Source organism: Wolffia australiana, chromosome 7 (genome assembly GCF_029677425.1).
Source record: "Wolffia australiana isolate 7733 chromosome 7, ASM2967742v1".
Taxonomy (NCBI): Eukaryota; Viridiplantae; Streptophyta; class Magnoliopsida; order Alismatales; family Araceae; genus Wolffia; species Wolffia australiana.
This window is the reverse complement of record NC_135841.1, coordinates 2,363,412-2,374,471: the sequence shown is the minus strand read 5'-3', so window position 1 is coordinate 2,374,471 and position 11,060 is coordinate 2,363,412.

The window sequence follows — 11,060 nt, the reverse complement described above, 5'->3', positions numbered from 1 at the left end:
TAGCGGTTGCTCAAGATACATGACTGGTGACTCATCATGGCTGACATGCATAAGGAACACAAAAGGAGGGAAAGTAACTTTTGGGGACAACAAATGTGGACATATTTTAGGTATGGGAGACATGAGTTTGAATCATGAGGTTTTGATCTGAAATGTATTGTATGTGAAAGGGCTTCATCATAATTTAATTAGCATTAGCTAATTGTGTGATAGCAATTGACAAGTTGAATTCACAAATGACACATGTAATGTCCTTAATTCCACTACTGGAGAACTATTTTTTAGTGGAAGGCGATTACAAAACATCTATGTTATAGATATATATGCAATCAGTAGAGAAGGCATATGCCTTATGGCGAGAGGCAACGAGAGCCTTATCGACCTATGGCATAAGCATCTAGGTCATATAAGACATCTTCAACTAACGAAGCTGATTAGCAAAGGATTAGTTATAGGCCTACCAAACAAGTTTGAAGACACTGAGAAAGTGTGCTCAACATGTTTTAAGAGCAAACAAGTGAAACAAAGTTTTCCCTGAAAGCTTTATGTGTCTACTAAGAGACCACTTGAGTTGCTACACACGGACCTATTTGGGCCAAAACAGACTCCAAGCCTGAGTAAAAAGTTATACTGGCGAGTCGTAGTGGATGACTATTCAAGATATACTTGGGTGTATTTTCTAGCACATAAGAATGAATTATTTGAAATTTTCAAGAAATTTTCAAAGAGAATCCAAAATGAATTTGATTTTAAGATTAAGATGATTAGAAGTGACCATGGGAGATAATTTGAGAATATGTTATTTACTGATTTTTGTGATGAGAATGGGATCACACATCAATTCTGATGTTGCCCAAAAGCCCATTTTCTGAGGCCCATTGGCAACTTGTGGCCCAAGAAGGAGATTCTTCTAGAACTGACAGGATCTGCAGAAATACACCTAGAGCCCCTCAAAATTCTCTGATAGGATTTTCTCTGACAAGATCTTTTGACAGAATCCCGTGCCAGATTCTTCTTCTGCCAAGATCTCTGCTCTAACTTGGCAGAGCTGCATATCTTCTGTTTTGTCCCATTAGGATCTTCTTGAGCCACATAAATATCTCCTGACAGCTTCTACAAGCCCCAAAATCTGCAGGATATCTCTGCTCAGGCCTGTCAGGCTGCTTATCCTCTTTTTTAGATTGTCAGAATTATTTTTTTCTCAATGTTTTGACTTATCTTTTCATGGGTATAGTCATTATGGACGACCCTACACTTCTTGTGGCCTATATAAGGCCCCCATGTACCCCGAATGAGCATTATTGAAATCTATTATCTAGTTGAAAATGTTGTTTCTCCCCTTTGAGTTTTCTCTTTGTTAGAGAGTGCTTCTGTGCTTGTGGATTCAAGTACAACCCCTTGTGGATTCATTCAAGGTTTGGAGCGGCTAGTTATGTTGATTCAGGACTTAGCTCCTTTAAGTAGAGCAAGGCTTGTGGATTCAAGTCCTATCCCATAATGTTCGTGTACTAAGGTTGCGTCAAATTCTCAGCCCCGAGAACTCCCCAGAAAAATGGGTGGTTGAGAGGAAGAATCGATCTTTGACTGAAATGTCATGGACTATGCTATAAGAATATATGGTAAAGAAGTCCCTATGGGCAGAAGCCGTGAACACAGCGTGTTGCATTCAGAACAGGGTGCCTGTTAGACCTCATATGGAGAAGACTCCATATGAGTTATTGAAAGGTGAGGAACCTATACTTGGATACTTTTGACCATTCGGATGTAAATGCTACATCTTGAATATCGATAGAAAGGACCTAGGAAAATTTGATCCATCTAGTTTGAGGGGATTTTAATCAGATATTCAGAGACATCAAGAGCCTATCGAGTGTATAACATGGATTCAAGAAAAGTTGAAGAATCTATTCATGTTAAATTTGTGGAATTTAAAGAGGCCGAAGAAGATGACGCGATTCATGGTCTAGAAGATAATGATAAGAATGAGGAGGAGATGACGATAAATGACGAGATTAGTGAGAGAGAAAGAATTATAGATTTTATAGAACCTGATGATAAGGACGAGAAAGTAGATCAAGAGATGATTGAACTTAGAGAGAAACTAAGAAAAATCAGACTAGCTAAGGACCACCCACGAGAGAACATTCTTCGCGGTCCTATTGATCGAATTAGAACTAGATCCACCTTTAGAGACAATGTAGATGTTGCCTTTACATCTCAAATTGAGCCAAAGAAAGTGGATGAGGCTCTAATGATCCAGATTGGGTAAATGCTATGCATGAGGAGTTAGCCCAATTCGAAAGGAGTAAGGTCTGCGAGCTATTACCAAGACCTAAGGGTAAGAATGTCATAAGCACTAAGTGGGTGTTTAAGAACAAGTTAAATGAAAAAATGAGAAATCAGTAGAAATAGGGCGAGGCTTGTTGCTCAAGGGTATGTCCAAATCGAAGGAGTCGATTATGAGGAGACATAGGCTCTAGTGGCAAGACTTGACCCCATTAGCATATTATTGGTCTTCATATGTGCCAATAATTTTAAACTATTCCAAAAGGATGTAAAGAGTGCCTTTCTTAATGCAGAGATTAAGGAAGAGGTATATGTGAAGCAATCACCAGGTTTTGAAGATCTAGAGAAACCTGATTGGGTCCTAAAGCTACATAAAGTCCTTTATGGTCTTAAGCAAGCACCTAAAGCATGCTATGAGAAATTGAGTACATTGCATGGCTACAAGAGGGCTAGTGTAGATACTACTCTCTTTATTAAGAGAGAGTAAAATGACTTGATATTAGGCTAAATCTATGATACTATATTTGGATCTACGAATACAAACTTATGATGGTCTTAACTCAAATATGATGGTCCTACTCCTATTGAGGATCATATTAAACTGAGACTTTAGGGGAATCTACTCGTGATATACACAATTACTTGGTTTTTAATATATTCATATAAAAGTTTTTGATTGATTTCACTTATATAAATGTATTTTTCTATATCATTCATTATTGCAGTCATTCATACGCCACATGAAGATTTTTTTTTCTATTTTTTGTGGATTCTCCAAGATCCGTGTCTCCAAAATTCCCATTATCGTCGTGAATCTTTTCCTATTTGTTAATCTCCAATTTGTCTTGCCCTTGCTGATGGAAATCTCTAGAGTATGCAAGCTATTTTTTAGGGGGATCTAGAATGTAGGGGAGCTAGAAATTAGGGGGAGCCATCCTGATCTTTTTTATCGCTTTCAAAAAGGGGGAGAAAAATATGAGTATTGTGGCATGTTTTGAAATTCATCAAAAAGGGGGAGATTGAAGACTAAGCTTTAATGGCATTTTTAGCACAATGCTTTAATGTGAGTGTTGATGAATGTTCAAAGTGATGCATGCTTCAATATGGGTTTTGATCAAAGCACAATAGGCCCTTAGTCAAGTAGTGGACTGATTGTATGTGAAGATAAATAGGAGCCTTAGATATAATAAAAGGCTACTTAGTTTCACCATACACTGACCAAGTGAAATAATGTATTTATGAGTTGTATTTTTTTTGACATGAAGATAAACATAGTTTTTAACATTGTTCAAGCATTTGTGTGAATTTGTCTTCATTTGATTTGTTGAATAACTTATCCAAAATTCTATTTATTACCCTCAAGTATTTATTGCTGAATTTATTCATGATTAATGAAAATGAATTACATAATGACATTATTATCCAATCCTTATTTAAATGATGTTGTAAACATATCTAAAAGTTTAATATTATTTTAAAACTCAAATCATTGCCATAGCAGCTAGTTTTGCTCTTAATTCTTGAAAGGTGTTTTGAACTGATGGAAAAATTATAAATATAAAAAATTCAAATTTAAAATTATTATTATTTTATATTTCTTAATCATAATCAATGCATATGACTGTTATACTTTTAACATATTACCATTATGCCCTTTCATATTTCTAAGTCCATATACAGTTTGAGCCCTGATTTCAAATCGCAGTCCAAAAGCTAAAGAGATCTCTCAATTCCTGGAGAAATTTTCAAGCCATTTTTTTTGCATTATTTGAAGTGATTATTTGTTTCTAACATCAATCCAAGTCCATAGAACTTGGAATCATGGTTTTTGGTGCAGGGTATTTTAAGATTCAAAGAAAAGAAGGCTGGGATCCGAACTTCACACATCCTCGACCCTGTGATACGTTTATAATTTTTAGCATCCCTTTTATACTGATTTTGAGCTTGTGTTCAACATATGAATTTTTGATAACATCCATACAAAACCATAAAAATTTTAATCGCATCATTTGGTTGAGTTTAGAAAGAGTTATAGGGTTTTAAAGTTGGACACTAATGAATCGAGCGGTAAAATAAGGACGCTGAAAGATTGATCTCAAGAGATTTATCTGATTTATTTTTGAACACTTTGTATGAGATAACCGTTGTGCGAAATTTTTTTCCAAAACTTTTCCACGTGGAACCATTTGATTCGTTTTCAGGATTGAAAAAGATGTTTAAGTTTTAAGCATCAAAGGTCAAACACAAATCAAGAATTTCATCCAGAAGAAAATGTGGAGGAGAAGAGGGCTGAAGAAAGAACAAACAAGGAGGTATTAATGAAGGGAAGTCATAGTTATATTTATGAATATTTATCTTTAAATTAATAAAATTTTGACATAAAAGTGCTCTTATTGAAATACTTAAATTTGGTCATTGTCTTGAATACTATTTTAAGTAGCCATCAATATTAAGTGTCGTTGAGGAGAATACATTATCAAGAAATATATTTTTATTGTTTTATCTTTGTGATCACCGAGGTTACGGCTTTGGGGGCCATAAGAAGAAGGCGTTGGGGACCAAATTGAAGTAGATCAAGCAATGTCATTTCGTTGAAGACTTTGAGGGTTGAGGACGACAAAGCTTCATTGACCTTTTCTGTTTTCTTGGTATCTTTGTTCATCCCTACTTCCTAATGATTTGCTTTGGGGGCATTCATACACACTCGGTTAGGGCACATCTTCACCTTAAAACTGATACCCCAGAACAACAGTAAGGATTAGCCTAAGCTGTCTAAAAAAAATAACTGTACCTCTCATTTCCCCTACCTCATTTCTTTGGTAGAAAAATCCTAGGCTAAATAAAAATAAAAATATAATATAACTAGAGAACCTAATTCACCCCCCTCTTAGGTTATTCCTTGGCCACCTAAACTAACACTTTTGATCGATGATTAGAAGTTCAAAGGATTTACAGAATTTTATATCAACAAAGTCCAATATTCATTTAATTTATATCCAAAGTTATCTAATTTGAACTCAATATCAAATTTCTAAATTCAAATAAGTTAAATTAAAATTTTATTTCCATCAAAGTTTTTTTATTTTGACGCTTAATTTAAAGTTATGTATTTTAAAAGTTTTGACTAATCAGGGATTTCACGTTGATGAAGACAAAGGTCAATTTATTGGAGCTCAAGATTAATTTCGACTGTCCAATAAAGTAATCATTTAGTATTTTCTATCAATTTCTACTTTTTATCTTTTGGTCATAATTAATGCCTAATTTTTCTCGCTGATAAATGCATTCATCATTTATGAATAGAATTTCACAATAAATTACATCAGTGTGCCTGTTTAATTTACATTTAATATAATTTTATAACTTTCGATTTATAAACTTTTTAATTTTTTTAGAAAATACCTAAATATCTTAATAATTTTAAAAATCCCATTACATATTGGTATTAACTATGAACAATTGATTTAGTTACATGACAACAAATACAACTTCCTATTAATATATCTTCCCTTTGAACATCCAATATGAACCACACTATAAACATTGGTTTTTCTATTATTTTTTATCACTCAAATCAACTAAATTTGATCTTGACCTTTTTACTAGTGATATATGGTACACTAATATTCACATTTTGAAATCCTGATGTAGAAATGTTAACTATCATCATAATTATGTATACACTAGGCAATGGCTTGTTCCATTCCATTCATGTACTATTTATTTTTACTTAAAATGATATCATGTAATGGTTTGAGAAATTCCTATGTCTACCATGATTTGGCATGAGTTACAATTTCTTGATCATTCTATTTAGGACGTGATTAAGTAAAGCCCAACTTCAGTTTTAATTAATAATCACAGTCTAAATTTTAAATAAGTATATATAAAACATGTATCATACAACCAACTATGATTTTTGTATCAATGATATTATTTTAATTGCAAAAAATAAATGGAAATGTGAGAAGAATCCAAAGCATTGTGAACAAGAAAAAAAAGATGAAATGCCACCGGACTGATTTTAATCACCAATAAAATAGAATATCAATAAAGCGGGCCAAGGACCTTTAAATGGTCCTTATTCATCAATATATCTAGTAAACCACTTTGTAATTTTTTTAGGTCTCATTATTTCCTAGATAATATACACGAGGAGTATATTACTAGTTATTTAAAACATAAGTAATAGGTGTGTCAGCTTAAGTGGTTAAGGAATAACCTAAGAAGGGGGGTGGATTAGATTCTCTATTTATATTATTTTTTATTTTTTAATTAACCTAGGATTTTTCTACATAAGAAACGAGGTAGAGGAAACGGGAGACACAATTATTTTTCTAGACAGCATAGGCTAATCCTTAGTGTTGTTCGTGGGTATCCGTCTAAGGTGATGATGCGCACTAACCCTGTTTGTATGAATGCCCCTGATAATCTCAATTCTAAGCTTAAAATTTGTCGTTGGTGATTGAGATTATTCTATAAAAATATATTTAACCGTACTTAAAAATACTTAGTTAGTGATGAGTACGAATCGTCTCCACAGGGAATGATGATTAAGGATTTAATTTCTTATGCTAGTGATGATCAATGAGAGGATAGATTAGGAAAAGATTCGAAGATATGAGTTGGTGATATTGATTAAAAATATGTATGTTATGTGTTAATTTAACTTAAAGAAAAGAGAAAGTGAATGTGACAGACACGGTGATGGACAATGGTATGAACAAGGATAGTGAATGAATTTGTAGAGGTATGGTGCTGAGGATGAAAAGATAAGAAAAGAGAGTAAAATGAGAGTGAAAGAACAATGATAGACCCTAATTACATTAACTATGGCATTGGGAAAGAGACAATTTAAGGCAAAGATACTTACCTTATATCCTTATGTTCTGCTAGGATCACGGTGATTTACGAGTGCCGGTAAGTACCCCCTGTTCTCTAATGCCTCTCCCTACACACCCAGGACACCAAGAACACTCTTGATGGATCTCAAAACTCGTTATCTTTCAATCAGCCCACAAAAGTAGGAAGCAAGTTCAAGATGATTTTTATAGTGATCCAGGCCTCTATTTATAAATCAGAGGATATGGATAGAAAGAGGAGGGAAGATGAAGCAACACTGAAAATTTCAGCTCAATCGGAGCGGTAGATCAAAAGTTATGGCCGTTTGAAGTTGAAGCAATCCTAGCCTTTATTTTCTTGTCTCTCCTCATCAATGTCATCGGTTTCGTGCCTGTTAAGAAGTCAAAGCACTTGTTATTCTGTGGATTTTGGTATTCAGTGGCTTTTCGTATTTTGTGGCTTTTTGTATTCCATGGCTTTTCGTATTCCGTGTTTTTTTGTTTTCTGTGGCTTTTTGTTTTATGTGGTTTTCGTTTTCCGTGGCTTTTCGTATTTTGTGCCATGTGTACATGACAAAAGGACAAAAAACAAAGGAAAAAAACCTCATTCTCGACTTTGGCGTGGTGGCGCGTCAGCGCGCCACATCACCCTATGCCATAAAAAAACCAAAATACTTAAATTTCATATTAAATAAAATAAAATGCCAAAAAATAAATATAAATATATATTTTGACTCATAAAAATCATATATTTCCAAATTTGATGTCAAAAAATTCCATAAACATCATATTTCATCTCAAAATTATATTATTTTATAATATATTGTTAGAAAAATCCCAAAAAATATAGAAAATTAAGAAATTTATTCTAAAAATAGATTTAATTAGTTTAAGCTTGATAACATGGAAATATGAGTAATTTAGTACATAAAAAATGTAAATATAATAATATAAGGCACTAGAAATGCATGTTAGCAGCCCCCCCAAGAAAATCATTAGAAATAAGACTGAATAAGGATACTAAAAAAGGAAAAGGTTGATGAAGCTCTGTCGTCCTACACCCCCAAAGTCTTCAATGGAACAACATTGCTTGACCTACTTCAACTTGGCCCCAAAAGCCTTCTTCTAATAGCCCCCAAAGCCTCAACCTCAATAACCACAAAGATCAAGCAAGAACAATATATTTTTGAATAATATCTTCTCCTCAACAACACGTAGTATGACAACTTCTTAAGTAGTATTCAAAATAAGGTCTAATTTAATGTATTTCAACATGAATATTCTTAGATCATAAATTTATTAAATCCAGAGAAAAAATATTCATAAATGTAATTATGAATTCCATGCAAGAATACCTCCTTATTTGTGGTTGTTCTATCCTCCATTTTTCTCTTTGGATGAAATTCCTGATTCATATGTGACCTTTAGTGCTTAAAACTCAAATATCTTTTTTATTCCTGCACCAAATGAGACAATTCCCCCTAAACGGTTTTGTGGCTCAGTTTTGCACAATGTTATATCACACAAAATTTTCAAAATTGAATCATATAAATCTCCAGAGATCAATCATTCCACATTTAATTGATCGTCCAATTCCTTCGCGTCCAAGTTCAAACCATATAACTCTTTCAAAATCAAACAGAAGATACAATTACGAGTTCTTAAAATTATCACAAGGTCAAGCATGTATGAATTTTGGAAGCCAGCCTTCTGTCTTTTGAATCTTGAAATACCCTTCACCAAAAACCACAGTTCCAAGTTCTATAGACTTGGATTGATCTTAGCAACAAATGTTTCAAATAATGCTAAAAAACTGCTAGAAAATTTTTCCAGTGATTGAAAGATCTCTCTGCATTTGGACTGCAATTTTGAAAGGGCATGAAGGAGAGAGTTTGAAATTAGGGCTCAAAACTGTATAAATAGACTTAGAGATATGAAAGGGCATAATAGTAATTTTCAACAGCCCAACAGTCATATCCATTGATTATGATTAGCCAATATAAAAATTTATCATTTTAGTTTTAATTTTTTAATTTATTATTTTGCCATAAGTTGAAAATACCTCTCAAGTGTTAAGAGCAAAAACTAGCCGTTATGCCAAGGATTTTGACTTTAAAATAATCTAAAACTTTTCAGTATGTTTGCCACGTCATTTTAATCAAGACATTACCATTGTATAGTAATATTTTCATGTAATTAATTTTTTTCAAATTATCAGTAAATTCAGGCTTAAATACTCGAAGGTAGTAATTGGGAAATTTGAACCAATCAAATGAAAGTCAAATTCAGATAAATATTTGAATAATGTTAGATAATATGTTTATCTTCATGTCATAGAAAATGCAAGTCCTAAATACATGGTTTGACTTGTTCACCACTAAGTAGCCTTTTAATATAACCTAAGGCCGCTATTTTATCTTCGTTTATTGAATGAGGGCCTATTTTTTTTTCATCACAACCCTTGTTGAGGCATGAATTACTTTGGACATTCATCAAAACATACATTAAAGGATTTTACTAAAATGCCCTTAAAGCATAATTTTCTGAAATAAATATTATTAAAATCATCTATTTTAAATTTCATCTTCCGATATTATTTAAGAAGATCAGACGACTGAGATCATATCCCGCGCCTTAATCAGCCCGTTATAACAGGGGCTTCAAGCCACGTTGACTCTAACCCCGATCATGATTTCTCTCTATTTTTTCTTATGTTCACAGCCCGTTGGGCCACAATCCATCTTATCGCTTGTCGGCTAAATCCAACGCACAACTTAAAAGAACTTATTAGCAATTATCCCATATAAAAAACTTTAAAAAGTAAAGGTACTATATAAATGCTGAGTGGGCATCAATATTGAATAAAAATAACTTCTCCTTCTGCGTGCATTCGTGCACTTGACTACCGTGGACCTATGTGGGCTCCTTTTTGTGGGTTTGGTGGGACTCTTGATACTCCTTGTGCTTGCGTGCAGAGCTTGCTGGTTGCAGGCGGGCTTGAGCGCTCCTGCACTCGCCAACCTATTGGTGGCTTGAGTGCTCTACCGTGGGCGCTTGGCGCTTGGCTACTCACAACTAAAAAACCCCTTTCTCTTTTTATTTTTTTTATTTATCCTGGAAAATGTAGAATAACCACTAGAGATAATTTAACTCATTAAAATTTATAAATTTAATGGACTTGTAAATTATTCAAAAATTACATTAAAGTGTATTATTTAACCAAATGCTATATTTAATACATGGGATGAAAATTCATATAAAGATGGAGGTAACATTAATAAAATGATGCTAAAATGACCTTCAAATATGTTTAATTTCATGCCTCATTTTAGGTTTCATCAATGTTGTATTTTTGAACATCATGGGCTTCATGATGGAAAAGTAGTATAAGTAGGCTCTTACAAAATTATTGACCCTGGTGTATTGATCTGATAGACCAAATAACACATGATCTTCAGTTTATGTGTGCGGATTTTCCCAAAATTTTATAAAAAATTTACCTGTGGCCATTTGAGAGTTTTTCTATTGTGTTTTGCTGTCTTTGGGAAGGCTCTACAGTGAGAGGTTGACTCCTATTACAACCCTCAATAAAATTCAAATTTTAAGTCAGGTTCAAAGAGTCTATGGACCTAAAGCGCTTAGGTTTTCATTCCTGCATAGACTTATGGTATCTATTAGATTGTAAATAATACTCCGGCAATACATATGAATTCTATTCTCTTTATTATTAAATTTAAAATTCATTCTCTTTTGTAATACATATGAATTCTATTCTCTTTTGTCTTGAAAAGGTACATCTTGAATTTATTATTCCCTAATAATCTAAGTTGAACAACCTTTTGGGCTTCCTGCAGCCCAAATCTCTTTCCTAGAATGAATAAAAAACTATGATTTTTGAGGTCCAAAAATATTGAAAGGGACATGATTGTCTAA